The 27,859-nt window shown below is 43.7% G+C and overlaps 1 long non-coding RNA gene across 1 annotated transcript; it reads left to right on the top strand.

The window, feature by feature from the left end:
- The first annotated feature begins 29 nt into the window (after positions 1-29).
- LOC140641171 (uncharacterized) lies at positions 30-27,469 on the top strand. Its single transcript, XR_012037678.1, has 2 exons — positions 30-1,793; positions 24,133-27,469. It is a non-coding gene; the product is annotated as an uncharacterized lncRNA (long non-coding RNA).
- The last annotated feature ends 390 nt before the right edge of the window (positions 27,470-27,859 follow it).

Genomic DNA, 27,859 nt, shown 5'->3' with positions numbered 1-27,859 from the left:
TAAAGTAATTTCTAATTCATTTGGATTTCTACCATATTACTTCCTTTCCTACCTTCAGGGAGATTGTTCTCTTTATTTCTTATTCTCTCCATTTGTTTAGAATTCTTAAGACAAACAAACAAACAAACAAAAAAACGTTGTTAGTGACTACTTTTACATTTTTTAACATGTATACCAGGTTGAATTGTAGTCCCAAAACATATGTACACCCAGAACCTCAGAATGTGACCTTATTTGGAATAGGGTCCTTGCAGATATATTTATAGGGCAAGGATTTCAAGATGAGGTCATCCTGGATTAGGATGGGCTCTAAATCCAATGAAGAGTGTTTCCTTTTAAGAGACTAGTAGGGAGACGGCCACGTGAGGACAGAACCACACTGCAGGGAGGCCATGTGAAGATGGGAGCAGAGATCAGAGGGTTGTAGCCACAGGTTACAGAAAGCCAAGGGCTGGTGGCAGCCACCAGTAGTTGGGAGAGGTGCGGAGACAGATTCTTCCTCAGATCTTCCGAAGGAGCTGATCCTGTTGACACTTGGCTTTTGGACTTTGCCTGCTGCAACTGCTGTCATTTGAAGCCAAGTTTATGGTAAACCACTGGAGTAGACCCAGAAGACGAATATAGCATGCATGCCGGCTTGATGGAGCTCCACAGACCTTGGGATGTTTTCCCTCCTCTCTCTTACCTCTTGAATTTCTGGTCATTACACACCTAAGAGGATGGCTCACCCCGGATTTTAACGCTTCTCCCATATGAGTGAATCATTTTCTCATTTTACTTGTGCTCCAAGGGACTTATATTTACCAGTTTCACAAATAGCACTGTTCATTACCTGCAGCCTACTTTTCTTCCTTTGGGGAAAAATTCTTTTTTTTTTTTTTTAAGATTGTATTTATTTATTCATGAGAGACACAGAGAGAGGCAGAGACAAAGGCAGAGGGAGAAGCAGGCTCCCTGTGGGGAGCCTGATGCTAAACTTGATGCCAGGACCTGGGGATCATGACTTGGCCGAAGGCACTCAACTGCTGAGTCACCCAGGTGCCCCAGGAAAATTCTTCCTAACATACAGAAGACACTTCAAAGATGTATGTTAACAGCTTTTCTATGGACAGTGCTGCCCCTCAGCATTTTGAAGCTACTCTTCCATTGTCTTCTGGTGTCCAGTGCTGCTGAGAAGTTGTGTCATTCTTTGTTCCCTTGTGGGTGATCAGTTTGGGTTTTTTTTTTCTTCTCCCACTTACTTTGAGATCTTCTATCTTCAGCATTTTGCAGTTTCTTTTATGATGTGACTAGGTTGCGACTAATCTCTTTATCCTGCTTGTGACTCAGTATGGTTCTTCAATCTGTGGATTCCCATCTTTTTTTCCGTTCTGGAAAGTTATCGCCCATTGTATCTTTGTGTGTTGACTCTTCCTCATTCTCTGGATTCTTCCCTTCTGGGACTCTAGTTGGACCCACTGTTAGACTTTTCTGGTTTCTTCTTTGTCTGTTTTCTTAACTCTTCACTGTCTCTGTCCTAGACTCTCATCTTCCAGAACCATTCCTCTGTCTTCACTAATTCTCCCTACACCTGCTGTCCAGCCTATTTAGTTTTGAAATTTCTACCGCCTCTGTTTTTATTTCCAGCAGTTCTCTTTTGTACAAGTAGCCTTGTTCCTTTTTCAGTTTCTCTCAAGCACTGTGCTAATATTCTTACTTCATGATTCCTTTTCAGCAGGCTGTCTCGAGTTCAGGGGCTGCCAATCCTCCTGTGTATGGTGCTCCCTCTTGATAAGCCTTCTCTCCTCCTGGAGGTTGTAATTTTATTTATTTATTTAAAATTTATTTATTTTAGAGAGAGAGAGAGAGCACGGGTCGGGGGAGGGTGAGAGGAAGAGAGAGAATCTTAAGCTGGGCATGGAGCCTCATGTGGGGCTCGATCTCAAGACCCTGAGATCATGACCTGAGCCGAAATCAAGAGTTGATGCTTAACCAAATGAGCCACCCAGGTGCACCTTTAATTTTATTTTTATAGCTGTCCTCAGTGGGTGGCCATTCTTCAGGACTGAGACCTAGGAGTTCAGGGAATATCCCTACAGAGCAATCAGGGTTCCAAGGATTCTAGAATTCATATTTTACATTAAATTTTCAGCTTGATCATCCTACAGGAAGAGGGTGAAATTAATTTGGATCCTATGTCCAGTGTGTGGGCTTCTGGCTAGTTTCATGTGAGAGCATTTAGTTATTTCACCTGATGCGGAGTAATGGGCAGACAACAAAGGCTCCTAGCTGCCTTTCTGGACGAGGAGGCTGAGGTTTTCTTGTGAACTACTCATTCGGGGTCCTGATGTCATGTGTAACTGAGACTCAAGGAGCTGCCTTTTCTGGGTACAGAGTCCCCAGCCATGAGATACTCCTACCCCATCCATGTAGGTATTACGTCCATCTCCATGTGTTTGTGATTCGAGAGCAGTCCACACTCAGCAAGATGCCAGCCTCCTTTTCAAACTGATGGGTCACAAGTCCAAGAGTTATTAGAGGGTTTTAAGTTTTATAAGTTAGAGGTGAATCAAGGTCATTCTTATATTGATATTCTTTCCAGAGTTCGGTTATATTTTGTTAGTGGGTCAGAAAGGCATAGAATTATAATTGTGCTGAAAGTTGTATAAATATAACCTTGGGAATGCCCTTGGGATTCACTTCTGAATGTAAACATTGTTTTTCCTCTGCCACCATAGAAAAAACAAAGTTCCTTAGAACAACCCGTAATGAGGCCCAGATCTGGGGCTAAGAACTTTTTGAGCCACAGAGAGGTCTTCATTTTGTTGTCGCAGACTGTAGACCCAGCTCAAGTAAACCTGCTTATAATGTCCAGGGTAAAAGAGAGGGTGAAAATTTGATATAGCGCATTTTCTCTCCTTTACTAGAAACATTCACTCATGGGTTATTTTCTTGTGCAAAGTACAAGTTCTATTTTTATTCTTATTTACATGTTTGTGAAGCATTTAGTGTCTCATGACCCTTTAAGAGACTGTCATACGCCACTAACAGTGGACTGATATCTTGAGGTAGCTAAAAGAAATGTGCATTTAATGGATCTTTCATTATTCCATTTGTGCCAGAATACTGGAATTTACATATAATGTATATATATATGTAAATATATATACACACATATGTTTTACATATAGAGAGACCTACAGATATATCTAAATAGATATGCAGAGATAGAGAGAGATAAAGAGAGATCCCTCCCAAGACACTATTTAGTATAGAGCTAAATGCACTTTGTTAGATTGTGTCGACAGCATACCAGATAACATACTTGCTGGAGTATTCCTGCTAAAGTTAAGGATGGCTTATGAAATGATAATGACAAGACTGTTTTTACTCACAGAATATGATAGCCATTCAAATGTCAGGTGTCTAAGAAAAAATTAGATCCATCAGATGGGAACACACTTGAAATAATTGTGACCACATTTGTTTTGCCAGTCTCCTAGCTACCCACAGGGCATGACAGAAGCACAGACACAGAGAAGACATAGTAAATTACCCCCATCATCAAACAGCTGAAAAAATAGTTTGGCTCTGGTGGCTGAGAAACTTATCTGTTCAGAAAATAAGTCAGAGCTCATTGGGAGTTCTTTGCCTGTTTGGTTGGTTGTTTACTGCCCTGGATTCATTCAATATATCCTCTCTGTAGCATACAATTGCAGCATTAAAGGGGTTAGTATTAATGATACATGTGTTTACGTGTCTTTAGGTGATGACTGAACACTGCCTTTTCTAGAAATGTAAAATTACAGGTGGTTTTATTCACTCAGATTCAGCAAACTAGATCAAAGGCATTAATGAGCATAACACAAAAATCACAAAGGAAACTTATGAGTAAAATAGTCGAGTAAAGATTAATGTATTACTTAAGTGCATTAGTCTCTTTTACTGGCAATGTGACCTTGAGCTGGTTACTTTACTTTTCTAAGCCTCAGTTCTACAATTAATGAGAATTAATAATACCTATCTCACAAAGATTTTACAAAGAATCAATAAAGCACTTAAAGTGCCCAGGAGCACACCTGGCACATAGTAATTTGTTCATAAATGCAGTAGCTAATATTATTGTCTGGTGGAAAAGTAGGTGAGAAGCTAAATACTAGATCTGCTTGGATTTTAACCTTTAAATGAACTTGACATGCCCAGTGAGCTTACTGTATACCTGACCCAAAAATGTAAAATATTTTCTGAAATCTACAATATAAAACTGAAGAGGGCAGCTGGTATTGGCAGCTAGTAAGTTGTTATACTTTCCAGGAAGTTGGACTTGAAGGTAGTTAACAGGAAAGAGCTGAGCATTTAGAAAAGCTTCCTTCTTGGGCACCTGGGTGGCTCAGTGGTTGAGCATCTGCCTTTGGCTTAGGTCGTGATCCTGGGGTCCTGGGATCGAGTCCTGCATTGGGCTCCCCACAGGGAACCTGCTTCTTCCTCTGCCTATGTCTCTGCCTCCCTCTGTGAGTCTCTCATGAATAAATAAATGAAATCTTAAAAAAAAAAAAGAAAGAAAGAAAAGCTTCCTTCTTAATTTTGAATCAGGCAGAGCAAGGCTAGAGCTAATACATTAAAATTCCGTACTACCTTGACAACTAAGCCCCGTAACAGCAGGTGCTGAGATGAGAAATGCGCTAAACTTTTCGCAAGCTTTACTTTGAAGGGTCCTGACTGCATTGTCTTTCAAAGGCGGAGAACTGATTTCTGATTCTGCCTCCACGGGGGAAACTGGCCACATTTTCAGTATTCTGAGCAGGCTCCCAATGCCCGAAGGGAATTATGTTCCGTCTTTTATTGCCTGTGGGAGGGGTGTTGCTAAGAAACAGAATTCCTGATACATTCTGAGGAAAGCAGCTTGTCATTTTAGTGATGCGCTGAGACTCTAATGCAGCAGAAGCAGTGTTTGCAAAATCTAAAGCTGTTACTATCCAAAGAAGACCACATCTCCGGCTGATTAGGCCTAACTCATCTGATTATGTGAGGTGAAGAAAACAAACCTTGAAAGCCTGTATACAGAGGCTTGAAAAAGCATACAGGGCATGCCAAATCCTTTTGAGAGAGACAAGAGTACAGAGTTTAAAGGATGGGAAGACACAGGCTGTGGGCTGGGTCCACCAGAGCCCTATCTTTCTTGCCGACTCCCCAGGATAACCCCTGAAGTAGGTGCCATTATCTCCCCTGCGCAGAGAAGGGTGTAAGTTCATCCAAAACTTGGCTGGAGTCAGCAGGCTGTGAAATGTCAGTGCTCACGACTTCAAATCTCTATTTTCTGACTTGAAATGCACAGTTCTTGGCATCGTACTTACCCCTGGTGGCCTCCCCGTTTTTAGAGACTGGAGTGGGGTCAGTGTTAGGCCCCAGGGGCTGAGGAGACAGGGCACATTCTATCATGTCACCATGCAGGCCTGGATATTTCAGGAGGCCTTGATTTCTGGTTTCCTTTGCTGAACAGAACAGGGGCTTCCGAAGTGCTCTCCAGCGAGGGTGCACTCCTGCTGAGGACTTTTCAGGTGTGGAGAGCAGGGAATGACTAACAGCCTCACGGACAGTGCCGCCTGGTGGGACACACTGCGACCTCACTGGGACTTCCAGGGTGACTGCCAATGGTGTTCCTGTTATACCGCCACGCTGTCAGCCATCCCTTCTCTCCTTCCAGAGCCCAAGAAACTCTCCTTTCTCTCAGGGTGATGGGGCCCCGAAGTAGCTCATAGGAAAAACCATCATAGTCAGAAGTGAGAGAACCGATTACCCCAAGTCTCCACCGAGAGCATCTGAGGTGATCGGGGGTGGGGGGGATCCCAGGTGCTGGGGGATCGGCAGTAATGTGCACAATGTTACTGATCCCCTGGCTCTCCTCTCCCAGTGGAAGATGGATATTTATATATATATATTATTGCCCCAAAAATAAGAGCCACATAGAGAGAGAGTGAGGAGGACCGGCAGTTCAGGGCGGGCGATCACTATAGCTGCTCTGAGGATGGGCCATCTTCCCTGAGATGAGAGAGAGACAGAGAGAGAGAGAGAGAGAGAGAGAAAGGGGAGAACTGTCCAGCCCTTGGGAGACTGAAGAGCAAGGCCCTGAGGGGGGCTCTGGCTTGGTTATTTAAGGAATGGCAAGGACACCACCCAGGACTGGAAGAGGTTGTCAGGTGCACTGGTGGCCATTGGGCCGGCAGGTTGGGCATGGTGGTGGAAAGTTTGGATTTTATTCTGGGTGTGATGGGAGGCCACTGGAGGGGCCTGACCTCCTGTTGACAGGCTGTGTGTTAGTGAAAGATAACTGCACTGCTGCCCTGAGAAGTGGTGGTGGTGAGCCGAGCGGGCAGGTCTCAAAAGAGGAGGCTGTCACTACCGTCCAGATGGGAGATGGCGGTGGCCATGCCCAGGGTCCTGGTCACAGAGATAGAAGGAGAAGGGTGCAGGCGGACATTCACAGGGAGCCCCTAAAGAATTGCTGATGGTTGGAGGATGAGTGGGTGGGGAAGAGAACTCACCCGGGGACTCTAAACATAGAGCTTGGCGACTTGTCACTTCCTCGGCAGTTACGAAACAAAACCCACCCCTGCAGATGATTCCTCCCCAGTCCAGGCCCTCACATGGAAACACAACAGCAGCCGCTGGCTGGACACTGGGTGCCAGGGAGTGACGACAGGGCCTTAAAAATTGAAGCTTTCCAATGCTTCCTCTTAAGTGACCATTGTAGTCTTGTTGCAAAAAGGGGGAGAGCAACTCTCCCCTCAGCTGTCAGAGTCTTTGAAAAGGGAGAAAGAAACCTAAAGGCACAAGTAAATGGGCACTGCAAATGCTATTGATTCATGGAGAGAGTAATAAATAAAGTGCACAATGAAAAAGCCAATTTGTTTTATTTACTTATTTTAAAGATTTTATTTATTTATTTGAAAGAGAGAGAGAGCTAGCAAGCAGGAGCAGGGGCAGAGGGAGAGGGAGAAGCAGGCTCCTTGCCTGAGCAGTGAGCTCGACACAAGGCTTGATCCCAGGACCCTGAGATCATGACCTGAGCCAGAGGCATACTCTTAACCGAGGAGCCACCCAAATGCCCCTGAAAAAGCCAATTTAAAAAATGTTGGCCAGGGCAGCTCAGCGGTTTAGCACCGCCTTCAGCCCAGGGGGTGATCCTGGAGACCTGGGATTGAGTCCCACATCAGGCTCCCTGTGTGGAGCCTGCTTCTCCCTCTGCCTGTGTCTCTGTCTCTCTCTCTCTTTCTCTGTGTGTGTGTCTTATGAATAAATAAATAAATAATTAAAAAAATTTTAAAAAATGTGTTGGCCAGAACACCTAGGTGGCTCAGTCAATTGAGCCTTGGACTCTTGATCTCAGCTCAAATCTTGATCTCAGAATCATGGGTTCAAGCCCCATGTTGGGGCCTGCTAGATAGATAGATAGATAGAGGATAGCTAGTTAGCTAAATAAAGTTGGCCTATTGAGAGAGTGATGAGAAGGAATATTAAGGCAGTCTAACCATCCATGTGTAGAGTACATTTTTCTCCCTAAAATAACAAAAGTGCAAATGGGGGGAAAAAGTAACGATATTCAACTTATGGCTCTTTAAGGAGTGCATGGATTAGGTACACTGAATCATATAACAGAGAAAGAGAAACACAAAAGAAGTATGTGGCGCGCCCACCATGAAAAGCAGATGAAGAGAATTTTCCAGGTAATAAGAAAGGGGCACCTAGCCTATTCCCTCCGGGGCAAATTCAAGACAGTCCCCGTGCAGAGCAGCTGTTCCTCATTGCTGAGCCAATGCATAGCCAAAGAGGCTTTTCTTAATGTATGAAATTAGTCACTGACATTGAATTAATACTTGAAAGTACCTGATTGAGTTGAAACATCTTCCGTGAGTAAGTTGCTTGGTGCACTAGAATGGACTTTGGTCACCCGTCCCCCATCCCTCCCTTATCCCCACCCTCTAGCACCACCGTGCTTGTCTCACTGGTTCCGCCCCTCGTGGGACCGTTCTGCTTACATTGACTAAAGTAGGGCAATCAGATTCGCTGTCTCTGTGGATTGAATACAAAGGAAAAATGCCTGGAACTCCTTGAACTCAATGGCATCTTGAAGAGACTCCCTAGTGATTTTGATTACTTAGATCCCCAGCGTAGCCCAGTTCCCGTCCCTGTTGAGACCTAGTGCTTCAGCTTGTCCTTGCATCAGCTACCATATCCTCACAATAAATCCCTTTTCCTGCTAAGCTGGTTGGTGTTAGTTACCTAGGCTTATGATGGAGGAATCCTAGCTGAAACAGTTAAATTATCTTTTTATTAGCAAATCCTGGTTTTAGTAAAACTCCAGCTTGACTATTTAGCAAAAGAAAGATAGAAGAGCTCTCATGTTCTTTAACTACTCAGAGCCAAGACTTCAGATGGTGATTGTGCGGAGATTTTGTGTATTTAGAAATGGCTTGAGATGGCACATCCGTTCCCATGACTTTCTCAGATGGACACTCGATGTGATACAGATACCCATTCAAGGTGATGCTGCTCTCTTTCCTACACAATTTTTTTTTTTTTTTTTTTGGTATCAGCTTTAAAACAACAACTACCTAGGGAACCTGGGTGGCTCAGGAGTTGAGTGTCTGCCTTTGGCTCAGGGCATGATCCCGGGGTCCTGAGATCAAGTCCCACATCAGGCTCCCTACAGGGAGCCTGCTTCTCCCTCTGCCTATGTCTCTGCCTCTCTCTGTGTGTCTCTTATGAATACATAAATAAAAATTGTAAAAAATAAACCAACAACTACCTGTCTTGTGCATTTTTTGAAGACCCATATTCAGTCTATGTTGCCCTTTCTGTCTTGAAACATGTTCACAATTCATTAAAATGCTACTTTTTAAAAGATTTTATTCATTTATTCATCAGAGACACACACACACACACACACAGAGAGAGAAAGAGAGAGAGAGAGGCAGAGACACAGGCAGAGGGAGAAGCAGGCTCCATGCAGGGAGCCGGACGTGGGACTTGATCCTGGGTCTCCAGGACCCTGCCCTGGGCCAAAGGCAGGTGCTAAGTCGCTGAGCCACCCAGGTGTCCCAACATGCTACTCTTTAACCTGTGAGTTGCTGTTAGGAGAAATGCTGCAAGTCCAGATCAAACCAGGGCCAGGGTGATCATGTTGGCAGAGTCACTGAGTGGGGCCTAGCCTGGCATTCAACACGTGGAAAATGATGAGGGTGCATTTGGGAGGATGGGAGAAGAAGGTGTTCTGTTTTCTTCTTTTTCCCTTTTTTTTTTCTCTAGCACCTCCAACATGGTACCATTCGGCATGGCAAGTCTGTTGCTTCCATGTTGCTTCCTTGGTTGAAATCAGAACCTACAATTTAAGCAAGATATTCACAGAGATACAGAAGGATAATAAAGCCACTAGAGAGAAAAGCAAGTTAGTTTGCAAATGACATGAGAAGACAGGAGAAGTAGGAAGATAATTAACTTATGTAACCAAATTCCTGTAAAAGAGGTGTTGAGGGTGAGAGGAAGGCAGGTATGAGCTTTCATCTGCCATCGGTAAGGCACCAGTGAAGAGTGAGCAATGCTCCGTATGAAAAAATTATGGTGTTGAATGCCACCACCGAGCCTACATCTCTTTCAGCACTGAGTCCTGTTTGGTAGACAAACCAGTCAACTTACTTGCTTTTCAGCCCATTACCTCCAATAATATTTTTATTACTTTCATTGAGGGATCCCTCCTCCCCAGGCCTCGGGTGTCCATGAAGGATCTTCCACTAGCAGGCCTTCTCTCCATCCCTTACTCCCAAGGAAAAATTGTTTCTGATGATAGAGTTGGTGGATCATCCCTGTCAGGCCTCCCGCTCACCCCCGGGCCAGCCTGCCCTAAGATGGGAGCACTGTGCTTACACTCCTTTCCCCCGTGCAGCAAGCACGCCTTGGTCAGGCCCAGATCCCAACTTCTATGTACCTTCTGGAGACCTGTGGCTCCTTGTCCTTCCTGTTGAGATCTGGGAGGGTTATGAGGTGGCCGTTTCCTGTGGCACTCACTGGGTAAGTCTTGGGTAGTCTGGAGGCCTGGTCTCCTCTACAGGTGGAGCCCCAGATCCAGATCAAGGAAGTGAGCAGTAGGGATTCCTCCTGGAGGTCAACCTAGTTCCAACCAAATATAGGTACTGTAAAGAAATGAAAGCAGAGTTGGGGGTGGGAGTTAGGGAAGAAAAGGAGATAGACCCTTGGTTAGGGAGGACCTCCAAGGAGGTGACATGGAAGCTGAGACAGAAATGCTGTGAAGGAGAAAACCAGCATGAAGGTTTGGGGACAGAGTATTTCAGACAAGGATATGGCACGTGTAAAGGCCTTGAGGTAAGATCTAGCTTGAGTGTTCCAGGAAGAGCAGGAAGGCCAGGGCGGGAGGGCCATAAGATGTGGAGTCAGGGGGAGAAGCAGAGGCACCGTTTGAGGCCCTGGGAAGGAATTTGGATTTCATTTTGAGCAAAACAGGAAACCATGGGAGGGTGCTGAGTACAGAGGTCATGTGATCAGGTTCATTGTTTAAAAATACCACTACGACTGTAAGGAGAAGAAAGAGGGGAAAAAAAAAAAGAAAAAAAGAAAGAGAGGGAACCAAGGGCAGAAGCAAAGTCTTGTAGTGAAGACGATGGGTAGTGGACAGATGTGGCCTCTGTTTTGGAATAGCTCCTACGTCTTGCTAAAGGTTGGATATGAAGGAAAAAGAAAGAATCAAGGACGCCTTCTAGGTTTTGAGCCTGGGCAGCTGGGCGAAGGATGGTGCCATTAATGATGATGGAGGAGTGAAGGAAGAAAGGGGTAGTGGAGGGCAGAGTTCTGTTTCAGATATGTTAAATTTGAGATTTTTTTTGGACATCCAAGAAGAAATCGGAAGTGTGGTCCGGTCTACATGTCCACAGGGAGGTTGGAGCCGGCTCTAAAGCCAACAGTTTATAGGGGATGGTATTTAGAGCCACAGCCTGACTGGTCTCCCCTGCAGAGAGAGGCACATAGGAAAGATGACTGAGGACTGAGCTTTGGAATGCTTCCAACACTTAGAGATGGGAAAGCGGAGACTCGGTCAGCACAGGAGACTGATAAGGCAAGTTGTATTCATCTCTGGAGAAACAAAACTGGTAACATTTGCATATATATATATATAGAGAGAGAGAGAGAGAGAGAATGAGGTTTATAAGGAATTGGCTCTTGCAGTTACAGAGGGTGGCAAGTCCAAAGCTGCAGTGGGGCCCAGCAGGTGGAAGATCTAGGAGAGCTGGTGCAAATGAGGTCCAAAGGCAGTCTGCTGGAAAGTTCTCTTTCACCTGTGAGGAGGGTCAGTCTCTTTGTTCTAGTCAGGCCTTCAACTGATTGGATGAGGCCCACCCACATTATAGAGGGAGAAATCTGCTTTACTGATTAAAATTTTAATTTAATCAAATGTTAGAGTCTACTGCCTTAAGTGTTAATTTCATCCACAGCACCCTCACAGAAACACCTAGAGTAACATTTGACCAAATATCTGGGCATCCCATAGCCTAGTCAAGTTGACATGGAATTAACCAGCACAGCAATACAGTGGGGTAGGAAAGTCAGCTTCTTGGCATGCTCTTAACAGTTTCTCATGCATATGCATGAGAGCTGAACAGACATGGCAAACAAAAATGGCACATCCCAGCACATTCCAGCCCACGTTTTAGCTTGAGGCATAGGACCCCAGAAGGGACCTCAGAGGCTAACCCGGCTGCTTTGCATTCAGTGTTGATCCTTCAGTCTTTTCTCCCAGTGCTAGGGAGCTCACTACTTTGTAAGATTAAACAGTTCTATAAATATTATTCTCTATTTATTACAAAAAAATTTATCCTTCTATTGAACAAAAGTCTTCCCCACTAAGCCTAACTCTCAGTCTCCCCTAGCAGGTGAGAAGAATGCTAACTTTGCCACACGCCACCCCCACCCCAAAAGTTCTGGAACCTTGCAGGGCTCAAGGGAGAGCTTTGTCAGTCCCAAAATAAAAGGCTTTTCCTCCTCACAGCATAGATATACCACCCAAGTCGTAAGTTTGGGAGGGATTCAAGTGTTGTTTCTCTGCAACCACTTTATCTCCTGATGCTCAAGCCTTATTGCCAAGTCGGCCAGGCTGCTTCTAGATGGTGAATCTGCTCTCGGAGGCTTCTCTGACCCCACAAGCTGGCTTCTCGCAGAGCCCAAAGGCTGCCAGCCCTGTCTGTGTGCGTCTGAACCCAACTGTAAACACGCCTCCTTTTTTTGGTGTGTGTGGGGGGTGGTCAGCCTACATCTAGGTCAGTACATATGCACTCCATTTAGTTAGTATTAAGTGAGTGATTAATGTGATTACGTTGTAACCTAGCTAGAGATAATCTAAATATTTACTGAAGAGGTAGAAACTTAAAATGCATTAAGGAGAAATACCTATATACTGATATGCCATTTGAGAGTAAATTGTTCTGGTTTTAAAAAGGATTAAATACAGGGGCCCCGGGGTGGTTCAGTCAGTTAAGCATCCGACTCTTGGTTTTGGCTCAGGTCATAATCTCCTGGGTCATGAGATCGAGCCCTGTGTGGGGCTCTGCACTCAGTGGGGAGTCTGCTTGAAGATTCTCTTACACTGCTCCTCTCCTCACTTGTGATCTCTCTCTATCTCTAAAATAAATCTATAAAGAATTAAAAAGGATTAAATACATAGTATATGCGTAATTCTGAAAATTTGGAAAGAATGAATGCCATTGCCATTCCACTATCCAGACATAACCACTATTGACATTTTGGAGTGTTTACTTAGGTCTTGGATTACTGGAAGTAGCCCATCAAACAACTTTTATTTAAGTCAAACTTTCCTTGTATAAGTGTGCGGTTTCCGGCTCTTACCTCAAAGCAATGATTTTTTTTTTTTTTTTAAGAGAGAGTGAGAGAAGAGATGGGGCAGAGAGAGAGAAACTTAAGCAGCCTCCACCTCCAGCATGGAGCCGACACAGGGCTTGATCTCACAACCCTGAGATCATGACCTGAGCTGAAATCAAGAATCTGATGCTTAACCAACTGAGCTACCCAGGTGCCCCGTAGTGATCTACTGACAGATAAAAGGAAGCTAATGTGATGCTTTGGTTTGTTTTGTTTAAATAGAATCCTCTCTCTGTACCCGGGGTAAGTTGCTTCATTGACATTACTGCTCGGGTCTGAGAGCTGCATGTAGAAGCCAGTGTGTGCTTAGAAGCAACTCCCAGCCCCACCCTACTCAACTCTAGGGCTTAAAGACATGTCTGCAAGTGCAAAAAAATAACTGAAGCAATCATTTGAATTGTGAGGGTCTTTGTTTCTCACCTTTTGCCTTAGTGTTTGGGCAAAGTTGTTTCGATTTCTGAATTATCTGGATAATTATATCCCAGTTCTCCACTTGTCTACGTGTGTGGCTTTCACCAACAGACTGAATGTGTCACTGTGATGTTAACCCTCTGGCAACCTTGCAAGAGGCGACTTCTCTTCCAAAAAAATGTCATTATGCTACAGACCCTCAGGCCCGAGCTCCCTTGTCCTCTGGAGTAGTCTGGACCAGTGTATAGAGAAAGGTAAAGAGCTCTGGAGCTCAGGATTGTCAGGGAAGATGCTATTAGCTGGCTTCCTGGCTTCCTCAGCACTCGTTCCATAATCCCCTCCTGTCTTAATTTGCTGTTTAAAGTGGCTGAAGGGCTAAACACTCATTTCTGTGGGCAACCTTGCTTCTGCTAACCCCAGGGGGCTCTGCAAGGCTCAGGGGAGCATGAGATGGAGTAAGGCGGTGCCTTGGCACCAGAGTGGGAGGGGACAGTTCTTTTGACATGCAGGGCACTAGAAGCATGTTCTATGGGGCCCACAAGGTTGTTTCTGGCATTCAGTCCCTGCTAAGGCAGGCGAGGTGCAGCAGACAGGTGGGGAGTCTGTGTTCTCCCAGGACGCTCATGTGGGGAGGGACGGCTTTGTCCTGGTGCTTTCGTTCTCAGTATCTCTGTGATTCTGTCAACTTCTGAAGTCCTCTTCTTCCAAAGAGAAAGGGCTCTCTTGACTGTAAATGAGGCCCTGGCTGTGGAAGGCGATGGATGAATGGGAGAGCATCGTGGCACTTCTCAGCTGTTGGGATTTCTGGGAGAGGAAAAATGTCCGAAGCATACCTTGGCATGCCTGCTTTTGTTGTTCCAAAAAAGGGTATTAACACTACGAAATCAATTTAGTATCACCATGATTTATTTGAAGAAATGTTCTGATGATAAAAAAAAAAAAAAGGAAGGGCAGATACTAAAAAAAAAAAAAAAAGACAAAAAACAAAGGTAGGCGGCTGGGTGCTGTACTAGTTTAAGCTTCTGATTCTTGATCTCAGCTGAGGTCTTGATCTCAGGGGTATGAGTTTGGGCCCCATGTTGGGGTCCTTGCTGGGTGTAGAGCCTACTTAAAAAATTTATACACACACATATACAAATTTTTAAACTTAAAATTAATTAATTTATTTATGACTTATTTATTTTGTGACTGGAAGTGTGTACCTCTTCGTCCCCTTCATTTATCTTGTGCATCCCCTCACCCACCTCCCTCTGGAAACCACCAGTTTATTCTCTGTATTAGGAGTCTGTTTTTCACTGGTTTTGTCCTTTAGATTTTATGTATAAGTGAAATCATATGGTGTATATCTTTCTCAGTCTGAATATTTTTTGCTTAGCACAATACCCTCTAGATCTATCCATGTTGCAAATGACAAGATTTCATTCTTTTTTATGGCTGAGTAATATTCTAGTGGGTGTGTGTATGTATACACACACACCATATGGTGTATATATGAGGTGTGTATATATATATATGTATTTATATGCACTGCAGCATAGTATATATATACTACATACTGTATGTTTACATATATCACATCTTATATACTATATGTGCACATATATCACATCTTCTTTATCCATTGATCTGTCTGTGAGCACTTAGGTTGCTTCCCATCTTGGCTACTATAAATAATGCTGCACTAAACGTAGGGGTACAGATACCTTTTTGAATTACACCGTTGACCATTTTTATTCATACCACTTCATTGGAACACATGCCCTTTCATGACAGAATGTCTATGGAGCTTTCACGCTACCATGGCAGACTTGAGTAGTCATGGCAGAGACCATGTGGCCCACCAACCCTAAAATATTTGCTATCTGGTCTTTTTACAAAACTTTGCCAACTCTAAATGACCTATCATCTAGAGGATTCTAGAGTTCTTGAGTACTATCTTTAGGGACTCACAGACTCATTGTTCGTCCTTTCCAAAATCATTAGGGCATTCATTCCTTTGGCAGATGTTTGCTGAATCTCTATCACGCACCAGTCTCTCTTTTAGGTGTTTGGAACACAGCAATGAATTAAAAAAGAGAGGTTTCCTAATGTCATGAAAAGCATGTTGGAATAAAAAGAGACCAGCAACAAACAAGTTATCAAATGAGCAAGATCATTTCCTATAGTAATGAATGTTTCCATGAAAACAAAACAAAACAAAACAAAACAAAACATGCTCTGTGATGAAGACTGACCCAAGTGGGGAGGGTGTCTTCTGTGTACTCATTTAGGACAGGCAGTTGGGAGTGATGATCAGCTCTGCATTTCTCTTCATGCTGAATGGGTTTGATCATACAGGGACTAGTTGCAAATCATATGTAAGTATTCATGCCCGGGCTACCATGTAGTAGTGAGTGGGCAGGAAAAGAAGACACAGAGTGTTCCCTAGGTAGCTCAGTCACTTAAGCGTCCGACTCTTGGTTTCGGTTCAAGTCATGATCTTTGGGTGGTGAAATCAAACTGGGCATGGCACCTGCTTGGCATTCTCTCTCTCCCTCTCCCACTGCCCCTCCCCACCTGCTCGCTCTCTCTCTCTCTAAAAGAAGGAGGTGAAATACATAACCCCAAGGGTATATATATAGTCCCGGGTTACCAATCTGTCTTCAACCTGAGGAAGTAGACGATATAGTGGAAGGCTATACAACTACATCCTAGCTTTAGGGTTTAGACTTTTTTCTACATCAGAACTTAAAAACAAGTTAAAAACAAACTGCCCTACGCCACATAGAACAGTGTGATACAGTTTTTGAGTTGGAAGGGACTCATGCTTGTGTGTATTTTTATGCTTTATACCTTTTTGTAAAATGGCAGTGGTGGAGGTGAGGACATACTCTAGGTTGGAAGACTCTGAGACAGGACATTGAAGGCAATACTGAATTGACAGAGAGGAATAATGCAGAAACCTTGTTCTCAGGAGGACAGTGGAAGTGTAGCTTAGTGTGATCAATTTTTTTCTTTGATTTCTCATTGTTTAAATAATAAAGCATGATTTTCTCTATTTTAGCAAATCAGCATCATCAAAAGAGCCAGCATAATTAGACTCACCTATTTCTGGTCAGCAAAAATTTTTAAAGCAAATCAAACCCAAAATGCTCTCAATTTGCTTTTCTGAACTATTAAAACTAACGTAATTTTTTTTTGTTTCAGGAAGAGGAAGAGATTTTCTTGTTTATAGTTTCCTCTGATGAATTACTTCAAATCCTTAGCAATGCTAAAAAATAGTCTTGACTGGAACCCCGCTTTAGCATTCAGGACTGATACTGAAAGTAGACTAGAAGTGTCGGATCTTCTGCTCTGTGACAGTAAGCCCCATATTGTAAAAATGGCAGAGTTCTCACAGTCCCTGCTTGAGCATAGCGAATTCCTGATCCGTGGGAGCATGTTTGTATTGCAATGATCCTAATTTACCCATAAATAAATTATTCTCCTCTGAAGCCCATAATAAATACAGTTTTAATTGCATGCCAACTGTTAGACCCTAAAATTAGACAGCTTCAGTCCTCCTTTGCCAATGGGAGGAGGTGTTCTGGAATATTTGAGCCGAGATCTACTGAGGCTCCAAAGGCACTTTGTGAGAGAGGAGAGGCAGAGATATTTTTTGATGAGGGTCTCAACAGATTTCACTTGTAGAAGCCTTATTTCTGGGTCAGTCAGAAGCCAGGATCACATGTTTGCAGCCAACTGGAGGGTAGTGCCTGAGCCATGCCTTTCACCATCACTCTTCTTTGGAATCTCCGGGGTCTGTTTTCATAGATGGAGCCACAGAGGGTGAGTCAGAGACTGCCCTCCTGCTTATTCCAGTCTTCCATAAATAGTAGAAACAGTACTCACTTAGAAAAGATGTTTGTGCCCTTGTGACGAAGAGCCTTCAAATAGAGTCACTGTCTAAAAAAAAAAAAGTAGGGCAATCTTACAAATTAACTTGGGCACAAGGGAATTCAGGCCAAGTGTGAAATTAGGTTGGCCCCAATAGAAGTGAGGTTAGGAGACAGTGGGAGAGTTTGAGCTGCAACCCTCTCCCCCCCATCATCACTGCTTGGCACCCCCTCCCCCTATCCCCACAGAGCCACTTGCTGGAGCTGAGTGGCTTGGGGCAAGTCCTTAATCTCCTGATGCCTGTTCCTCATTTGGAAAGAAGGGAGAGGAAAGTACCTATCTCCCTGAGTGGTTGTAAGGATTAAATCAGACGATGATGTTTGGGAAGTGCCCACACACAGGAGTGTCGGCAAAGAACGTTACCTCCTCCCTCCCCTTGCTTCTTGAGTGCATTACTTCCTAGCTGGCTTTATCTGTGTTTTCCACTTTTCTCTATACCCACATTTTCCTCCAGTGGAATGAAGAAGAGTGGATGCATCAGATAATATTCCCTTGAGAGAAGAGGGCTACGTGCTAACACTGAACTCAAAATCCCATGGTTCTGGTTGACCATGACAAGGGGTAGAAATCATGGTTAGGTGATCAGGGAGTCTGGGGAAGCTTCAAGATCAAGTCAGGGTGGTCTCGTCTGTGACCATTGTGGTGTTCTAGAAGCATTCTTGACCTCCTTGACTTATGACTTCTTCTGAAGCAAAGCACCCAAGGGTCCTTTCATTCCTTAAATTCCATTTTTAGCAGATGAGAGCAAATCTTTTAAAACATTTTTACAGGCAGTGCTGAAGGACTCCTGTGTTTTTTCAAATAACTGATATCTCTTGTCTCTTTCCAAATTAACTGATATCTCTTGTCTTTTTCCAAATTAAAAATATATTTGCTTAAACATATTTGGAAGGTCGACAACATCCCTGCAACTCTTTATTTTGCAATTACGGAGAGTATTTAAATAATAGAACAATTTGAAGTGCACCTGGGTGGCTCAGTTGACTGAGTGTCCAATTCTTGATTTCAGCTCGAGTCCTGATCTCAGGGTCACGAGTCCAAGCCCCACATTGGGCTACATGCTGGTGAGAAGCCTGCTTAAAAAGAAAATCAGGGGAGCCTGGGTGGCTTACTCAGTTAAACATCTGCCTTCTGCTGGGGTCATGATCTCAGGGTCCTGAGATTGAGCCTCACATTGGGCTTCCTGCTCAGTGGGGAACCTGCTTCTCCCTCTCCCTCTGAGCTCTTTCTCACTCTTTCTCTCAAGTAAATAAATAAAATCTTAAAAAAAAAAATCAAACAATTATTTGAATTCCTAGTCTCTTTCCCTTTTGGGAAGAATGTAGACTTTGGTTTCTCTTTCATGAGGGTCTTTGTTCACCTTTGCCTTTCTCCCACATTTCCTTTCTTTCTAACAAATCTGCAATTCTACATTTCTGAGCATGTTTCAGAAATTTTCAAGAAGTCGCCTAAAGTATTTGTGTGCTTTATCTTTCTCATGCCTCTTGGCTTCTTGGAATCTCCTTGGCCCTTGTTTAATTGTTTCTTTGTTAGAAAATAATTCTGGCTCTTATGTTTCTACTACAGAAAGAGTCTGTAGAAAGCAAGAGAAAGAAAGGAAACAAAATTCTTGAAGCAAATTCCAGGTCTCAATCAACCATTCATCAATCAAGCCATTTGGGATTTTTCAATGATTTCTTTCTTTTAAAAAGTCCCATTTGGGGCACCTGGTGGCTCAGTCAGTTAAGCATCCAACTAATGATCTCAGCTCAGGTCTTTTTTTGTTTTTGTTTTTTTTTTTTTGTTTTGTTTTTTTTCCAGCTCAGGTCTTGATGTCAGTGTCAGGATTGTGAGTTTACACCCTGCAGTGGGCTCCATGTTAGGCATGGAGTCGACTTTAAAAACTAATAATAATAAATAAAAATATCCCATTTGCACACAGATTCGCTCCTGGGAGGCTGGAGTAAAAGGATTGTGTTCTCTGAAAGGGGTCAAATCATCTTTGTTAACCCCTCAGCACTGCAAGTTCCTTTGCTATTTGCTTCACTATGAAATCCATTTCTCTATTTTTACCTTTTTCAATTTTCCATAGAATTGTATTCAAATTCTCTGTATTATTGAATTATTATTCAGTTATTGAACTATTTGAATAGTACATGCACATGTTTAATTCATTTGTGGATCTATGGGGTAATATCATAAGCCGGTGCATCCCTGCTTTTGTTTCTTTTGTTCTCATAACACTTTCTTTCAGGAATAACTGAACCAGACAAATTGCTTAAATCACCCCTCCATTCTCAGCACCCCCCCTACACACACAAGTCCCTGCTACCACTTTCATTAGGTTATTTGTATACCCATCCGAGACACTTTAAGCATATACAAGTAGGTATAGTATAGTATAATGTGTATGTATAATGACCCTTGAACAACCTGGGTTTAAACTCTGAGGGTCCACTTGCACACATATTCATTTCAATAAATACACTTCAACAGTGTAAATGTATTTTCTCTTCTTTATGATTTTCTTTCTTTTTTAAAAAAATATTTTATTTATTTATTCATGAGAGGCACAGAGAGAGGCAAAGACATAGGCAGAGGGAGAAGCAGGCTCCCTGCGGGGAGCCCGATGTGGGACTCAATCCCAGGACCCTGGGATCACACCCTGAGCCAAAGGCAGACGAACTGCTGAGCCACCCAGGCATCCCCCTTATGATTTTCTTAATAACATTCTCTTTTCTTTAGCCTACTTTATCCTAAGAATACAGTGTATAGTACATAGAATATACAACATATGTGTTAATTGACTATTTACATGATCATTAGGCTTCTGGTCTACTGTAGACTATTAACAGTTCAGTTTGGGGGAGTCAAAAGTTATATGTGGATTTTCAACCAGGAGGGACTCCAATGCCCCAACCCCTAAGTTGTTCAAGGGTCTGCTGTGGATGTAATTCCTGTTCATTATGCACTCAGCACCAAACCCATTACAATGTTCAACAGCTTGCATTTTTCATGTAACACTATGCCTTGGCCATTACTACAAGTCAGCACACATAGGTTTCTGTGTTTCTATAAGGATGGTTTTCTTCCCCTCCTTGTGCATGTGAATGCAAAGGTTTTATTAAATAATCTTTTTACACATGTAATGCCTCTTTTAATAAATAGAGGAATAGACCTAGAAACTTAAGGTGTCTGAAAGGATTCTTTGATGCTCTGAGTTGCCTTTCTGCTGTTGTCTTCCCTGCTTTGGGCCTCAGGCAGGTGTCCTCAGGCAGGTACTGTCATCAGGAGGGTGCCACAGTAGAAGTGTCTGCTTTGAGTGCCGTTCTAGCACCATCCTGTCCTAGCGATAGATTACTCCTTCTTGCCCATCTGAGTTATTTATTTATTTAAGATTTTCTTTATTTATTTAGGAGAGAGAGAGAGAGAGAGAGAGAGAGAGAACATGAGCATGGAGGAGAGGCAGGGGGAGAAGCACACTCCCCACTGAGCAGGCAGCCTGATGCAGGGCTCGATGCCAGGACCCTGGGATCATTACCTGAGCTGAAGGCAGACACTTAACCATCTGACCCACCCAGGTGCCCCCCAACCTGAGGAATTTTTAAACTGATAGTCCATGATAGCTTTCTTAGTACTCTTGCTTATTTACCTAAGTTCCAAGAAAGTGGAGACTTTTGGGGTGGAGTTTGAGAACATGTGGAAAGAAGCAGGAAGGTCAACTAGTGTGATGCCAGTCATGATTAAATAAGCAACTTTTTGTCCTCTGATATTATGGATTGGGGTACCAACAAAAATGTACTATTGACTAGTGACTTGTTTTCTTTTGGATGGGACTGGTAATGGTCATGATTTTCCATCAAGCACAGAGTGCATGGCTATCATGAGTTGAAAAGTCAAGCATCTTGAGAGGTAGCCAGAAGTGCTTGCTGCTTTAGGGCTATCTGACCAATCATCTCTGCCTGCAGCACCCAGATTTTCTTCTGTAGATTTCCTTTCCACTTCTGTGTGTGTGGCCTTGGGAGGAAGCCCCAGGGTCCAGATGGGGCTTCCTACCATCTGGAATAGCCTTGGGGAAGGCAGGTGACTTGGGCTTGACCGTTGGATGGTGTCACCTGGGCCTGGCCTCTTGAGAGAGAGGTGTGGCTGGATTAGAGTGGAAGTACATGCCAGCAGTGGTGCCAGGTGGCCAGATGAGTCTTGCAGAGGGATAGACCTTTGCTGTAAGTGGTATCTCCCCTAGACCTGGGCACCAGGGCTCCCTGAGTTTTGGAAGGCTCTACTTTGATCCCTCTGGCTTCACCTCTGCCCAGCCAGAGCCTGTATCAACCTTTTTAGACCATACTCTGGGCACCCTACTCAAAGGGCCCCAAGCCTGTGAGGGCAGATCAAGCCACTGGTGTCTATGCTCCCAAGTCCTAGGGGTGGCCAAGAGCATCTGTTTTGGAGAGAGGGTGGTGTGTAGAGGAAGGGCTGGGCACAGGCCCTGGGCCCTCTCTGTGGGCTTGCCTCCATCTCTGAATGTAAGATCTAGTTGGCAGTGGTCCTGGTGCCTTGACCTCTGGAACACCCTGGATTCCAGCCTTTTTTCCAAGCCTGGTCCTCAGCCTTCTGTAGACTCCGTGAGCCCCTAATAACTTTCTCAGTGCTTTTACTAGAGGCAGAGTTGGTTTCTGCCCTTTGCCTTGAAGACTGCTCTCTGAAACAGAAATCTAAAAGGAAATTTCATCCCTTCCATTCAGTGAAAGCACCACCCTAGTTAGCATCCCATTTCATGGGGTTAAACACCTAAAGGAGAGGCTGTGGCCCTCAGCCTCTGACTCACACTCAGCCTTGGCTTCATTCTCAGGGAGGATCAGAAAAACCTGAACAAATCAAACTGATAAGTAATCATACCTTTAGTGTGTCATCATTCAGGATCCATCTGTTTGGGGAAAATGATAGAATCTTGGACATTTAAAATGTTAGAGGTGGAGCGCCTGGGTGGCTCAGTGGTTGAGTGTCTGCCTCAGCTGAGGTCTTGACCCTGGGGTCCCAGGATTGAATCTCACGTTGGGCTCCCTGCAGGAAGCCTGCTTCTCCCTCTGCCTGTGTCTCTGCCTCTCTCTCTGTGTCTCTTATGAATAAATAAATAAATATTTTAAAAAATAAAATATAAATATAAATAAATAAATAAATAAATAAAATAAAATAAAAATAAATCTGCCAACAGTAGCCCATCTTTCCTGACAGTTTATACAGCAGCACTCGGGTGGGCTTGCTTGATCTTGTGATGTAATGTAGTGGCTAAAGGCCGCTAAAGAAAATTCATCTTTTGATGTTTTATTTTTTCCAGTGATGTTCACTTCAGAGCTTTCAAAAGCCACCATTCTTTCTAAAAGGCCTTCACTACTTGAATATTGATTTTAGAAGTGTTTATATGTATAATGTTTACTTAGCAGCAGGTCTTTCCTCCCAAACTGGAGTCAGCTCTCTGAGGGCAGGAACTGTGTCTCAGGCATCCTGTGGCCCGATGCAACACACAGTAGGACCTCAGCAAAGATGGGCACACCTCATTCTCTTGTGCTCTGCTTTATCAAACTTCACAGATACTGCAGGTTTTACAAATTGAAGGTTTGCAGCAACCTGACATTGAGCGAATCTATTGGCACCATTTTTGTGTCTGTGTCACATTTCGGTAATTCTTGCAATATTCCAAAGTTTTCCATTATAATCATAATGATTATAGTTCCCTGAAAGCTCAGATGATGGTTAGCATTTTTTAGCAATAAAGTATTTTTAATTAAGTTATGTACATTGTTTCCTTAGGGACAATGCTAGTGCACGCTGAATAGACCACAGTCTGAATAGACCACAGTACAGTGCAGAACATAACTTTTCTATGCACTGGGGATCCCAAAGTTTATTTGACTCACTTTATTGCAATATTTGCTTTACTGTGCTGGTCTGGAACTAAACCTACAATATCTCCAAGGTATATTTGCATTTACTAAAATCACATATTTTATTTAGAATTTGTAATAAGCACTGTGTGTGTAGTTGGCATTTTTCACATTCTAATTCAGTACCAGTACCTTTGGGCTGTGGAAAATAGATTAAATTTAAAATAACTAATGGGGTGCCCAGGTGGCACAATTGGTTAAGCAGCTGACTCTTGATTTTGGCTCAGGTCATGATCTCAGGGTCCTGGGATGGAGCCCAGCATCAGGCTCAGTGCTCAGCAGGGAGTCTGCTTGAGGATTCTCTCCCTCTCCCTGTTCACACACACACACACACACACACACACACACTCTCTCTCTCTCTCTCTCTCAAATAAATAAATCTTTTAAAAGAATACATTTATATTTGTCACTGTCTTATAATGAAAAGTTTGAGGCACACTTAGAAGGTTACTGATAATGATGCATAAAGATTTGGGTAGAAGGGAAAATAGAGAAATTTGGGGGATGATGCTAAGTAGTGACCCTAGCCTAGGAAGAAGTCTCAGGCAGGATGTCAAAGAAAAGTGTGCGTGATAAGAAAGAACAAGACAAAAACCAGAACTGTGGCAAGTAAGCATAAACGAAATGACATTGTAGGTGGAGTGTCAGTCTTCACAACTTTTTATTTGGAGTGTCTCATCTCTGGAGAGATAGGTGGGCTGATCACATTGCTGAAAAAAACACCTGATGCTCAGAGCAACGTGGCTTTAAGAGAAGGAGCAAGGATTGAAAGCCAAGTTTCTCACCACTGCTCAAGTAGCGCCAACTTGCCAAGTGAGTGAGAGACAGAATGAAGAGCTGCGTCTTTATGGCAAAAAGAGAAAATCTGCCAACAGTAGCCCATCTTTCCTGACAGTTTATACGGCAGCACTCGGGTGGGCTTGCTTGATCTTGTGATGTAATGAGCTATCATTCCATTTTGCAGATGGGGAAACTGAGGCATGAGGTGGATCAGCAACTTTCTCAGGATTACGAAGCATCCAAATGTTGCCACGGAAGCAGATCCTGGTCCGTTTGGTTCAACCACACTCCTAATGTCCCCCCCTTGTTCTGAACATGCTCTTGCAGTCACAGAGAAGAAAGTCTACACACACACATTTGCATTCAAGGGCTGCAGTGATTATTGGCCTAGCAACTGACGTGGCTTCTGTGCTTGTCACCAGGCTGGAGGTACTAGTGGTAGCTTCATTTTTTATTGAGCACATACTCTACATGGCTTAGTGTTCCTCTCAAGCATCCCTCGATGCTGGCTTTTAGCAGCTGTGGGAAGAAGCCATGGAGGGTAAATCATGGCCGGGTTCAACAGGTAGACAGTGGCAGAGCCAAAAATCTGGGATCCAACTTTGTGACTCCAAAGACTCCTCTCTTGAGAACTCCGTAGCTAACGTACCCTCTTCCCCTCCACCCCGGTTACCTCTCTCTCTCCCCTCCCAGTGCTTGGTGTCCAGCGTTGTCCTCATCATTAACAAGGTGACTGATGTTGGTTGGGTGGTCTCTACAGCCATCTGCACTCACCTTCTTCCTTGCTAACAGAGCCATGATTCTATTCCCCTCTCATGAGGCCAGGGATAGGTTTAGGCCTTAGTGTGTCTATGCTGTTTCGAGTAATGAGGTAATGAGAGAAAGGTTGCTGCTACAGGGTGGTTTCCAGAAAAATTTCCCTTTCCCTTAAAAAGGAAAGATGTGATCTCCTCTGCCTTTGGAGTTTGTTAGGAGATGATGTGATGTCTGGAGTGGTGGCAGCCATCCTGCACCCATGAGGGGACAGCCCAAGGCGGGAAAGAGCCAACACACCAAGAAACTCAGAGTGAAGGCAGGAAAGAGCTTAGACCCTTGATGACATTTTTGAGCCAATGAATCACCCAACCTGGAACCTCTTGGCCTCAGGACTTGTCATGGGAATAATATTTTCTTACTGTTTCAGTCACTTCTGTTTGGGTTTTCTGTCCCATAGAGTTGCAAGCATCCTGCATGATACGATTGATATCATTGGCATCACCACCACCATTGCTTACACCCCCTAAGTGCTCACTGCTGCCAGTCATCATGCTGATTTTGAACATGTATTATCTCATTTAATCCTGGATCCATTTCTACCATTTCTACTTTACAGATAAGGAAATTGTAGCTCAGAGAAGTCAACCTGTCCAAGGACCCACAGCAAGGAAATGGCAGAACAATGATAATTCCTTCATCTTTATTAATACTAATTGCTTTAAAGTACAGGTTTGATTATCCTTGTTTTCTCGATGGGGAACCTGTAGTTTAAAGAGATCGAGTTTGGCCTCCCAGCTACTAAGTGTGAGATTCAAACTGCGATTTTTTTTTTTTTTTTAGGTTCTGCAACATGATTTTTTTTAATGGTATACAACATGATGATTCAATACATATATTACAACATGATTACCACAATCACGTAAATGAAGATATCCATCATCTCATCTTATAACTAAAAATTTGGACCTTGTAATCAAACTGAGGTTTTTGGATTCCAAGCCTGTGTTTTATCACTATGTGTGCTTTCCATTTTACGGCCCTTCCCAGACTCCTTTGTTCTCAGCCTTTTCCTTAGCTCTTCCTTCCCCACCTCCTACCTGTCCTGTGCCTCAATCCCCCAGGCACTCGCTTGCTCTCTCCTGGGTGACAATGGATTCTGATCTTGGCTTACAAGGGATCCCACTGATCTGGCGTGTCTCCTGGTGACAGCGTGCCTTAACTCTATGTTAGCACACACCTGCCCCCTGCAAGCCCTGACATTTTAGTGAAAGCATGGGTTTCTGGCTTGTGCTCTGGCTTGTGCTGAGACACATCAGAAAAGAAAGAGGACATTTTTTTAAATAAAGGGAAAGTCAGCCTCAGTAATGGAGAGTTAATCTGGATGCTCAAATTCCTTTCTAGAATCGCCCATGTGTTGCCTCTTCTAGAGGCTGTGGTTTCTGCATCTGTTTGGAGGCTGTGGTCCCTACATCTATTCCAGACTCCTTGCCTCTATGTGTGTTCCTGCTTCTCTGCCTTCCCAGCTTTCCATCCAAATCCTACCCATTCTTCAAGACCCAGTGCAAGTCTGTTCTCCGTGAAACATATGTGCTTGTGCGAGTCTCTACGTTTCCCTGAATTGAGGGCTGTTTGAGGTTAGGACTTGCAAGGATTCATCTCCTAAGTGTGGATTGCTTCTGAAAGTTGTTTCTGGGTGGTCACTAAAGCCTTTTAGTTCATGGGCTGTTGACACGACTGTCCGTGGAACTGCTGACGTTTGAGTGGTCCTTGCCTGTGTCTTTGCTACTCAAGACTGCCCACAAACCTGGTGGAAGGTATTTCATATTCTTGTCTGACCTCCATCCTTTGCTTCTTCTGGGAACATCACAATTTTCCTTTGGCATAGTAGGGTGGGTGGGCCAAAGCTGGCCCATCAGCTGCTTTCCTTTCTCAAACCCCGTGAGCTGTTCCTACAGAGCAGCTTACTCAGTCCAAGATGACTTGGTCCCAGGGCTAATGTAGAGCTATTAAAAAGAACAGAAGCTCTCTAGTCTACTTGAATGAAAGCCAGGATTCTCTGGGAGTTCAACATGTGAGCACAGCAAAAAGGAACCCAACCCAGAGGAAAGTAGATGGATAGTTAGCAAGAGAGAAATTGTCTGATTCCTGATGGCACCTGATCTGAATGACACATCCAGTCAGACCCAGCCTTGACATCTGCATTTCCCTGAGGCAATGAACATCCCTTTGCTGAAGCCTACTGGTCTTGGGATTTTTCTCAGTTAGAACTCAAGGAGTCCCAACAGATTCATCCCCCCAACAAGTGGCGTTTCCTAATACTGTGTTGTTACACTGATGCTCTAACCCCATGCCTTCTAGAACAAAGCACTTCTCATCCCCAAACATCAATGACAAATGCTATCATTCTTGCTTGTCTTCTTCCTTTTCTCCCACAGAGGTTAGGCAAGTAAGCAGGAGACCAAAATATGGTCCTGAAAGCACTGGCTTTGGACTTGTCCACAGAACAGCATTTTCGTGCTTAGAAGGAATTGAGTGTGGTTCTCAAGAAGTTTGTAAAACAGAACCCTATGCACACACGGCTGGTCCTCAGAGGAGAGGTGGGTGGGAGGATGGGTGATACAGGTGTTGGGGGTTAAGCACCGGGTGACATAGAGAAGTGTTGAATCACTATATTGTACACCTGCAACTAATAGTGTACTGTATGTTAACTATCCTGGAATTTAAATACAAACTAAAAATATATGCTTAATAAAACAAAACTAAACAGAGCCCAGGGTCCAGTGTGATGTTTATATTGAAGGGTCTTTATTCTTGGGGGAACCTGGGTCTAGGTCTTTCCTGGAATTGGCAGCATCCCAAACGCCTCTGGACAGACTGGGGAGGGGGGATTTGGGCACATGACCAGCATGAAGGTTGTTAGAGATACAGCAACAAGAAGGCATTTTTCAGAGACTAGACAAGCCATGGAGAATTTTCAGTACTTTCACAGTCTGGCAAGAATTTTCAAGCAAGGTTGTACACTTGAGAAGCATGAGGAGTTTCAGGATTCTCAGTAAAGCAAGGAAGCCAGAGAGGTGAAGCAGAGAGGACATTGTAGATAATGAAGCAATTTTCAACCGGAAAATGTTGCAACTGAAAAAACAAAACAAAACAAA

Source organism: Canis lupus, chromosome 10 (genome assembly GCF_048164855.1).
Source record: "Canis lupus baileyi chromosome 10, mCanLup2.hap1, whole genome shotgun sequence".
In the NCBI taxonomy this organism is placed as follows: domain Eukaryota; kingdom Metazoa; phylum Chordata; class Mammalia; order Carnivora; family Canidae; genus Canis; species Canis lupus.
This window is presented reverse-complemented; position numbering and strand designations above follow the sequence as displayed.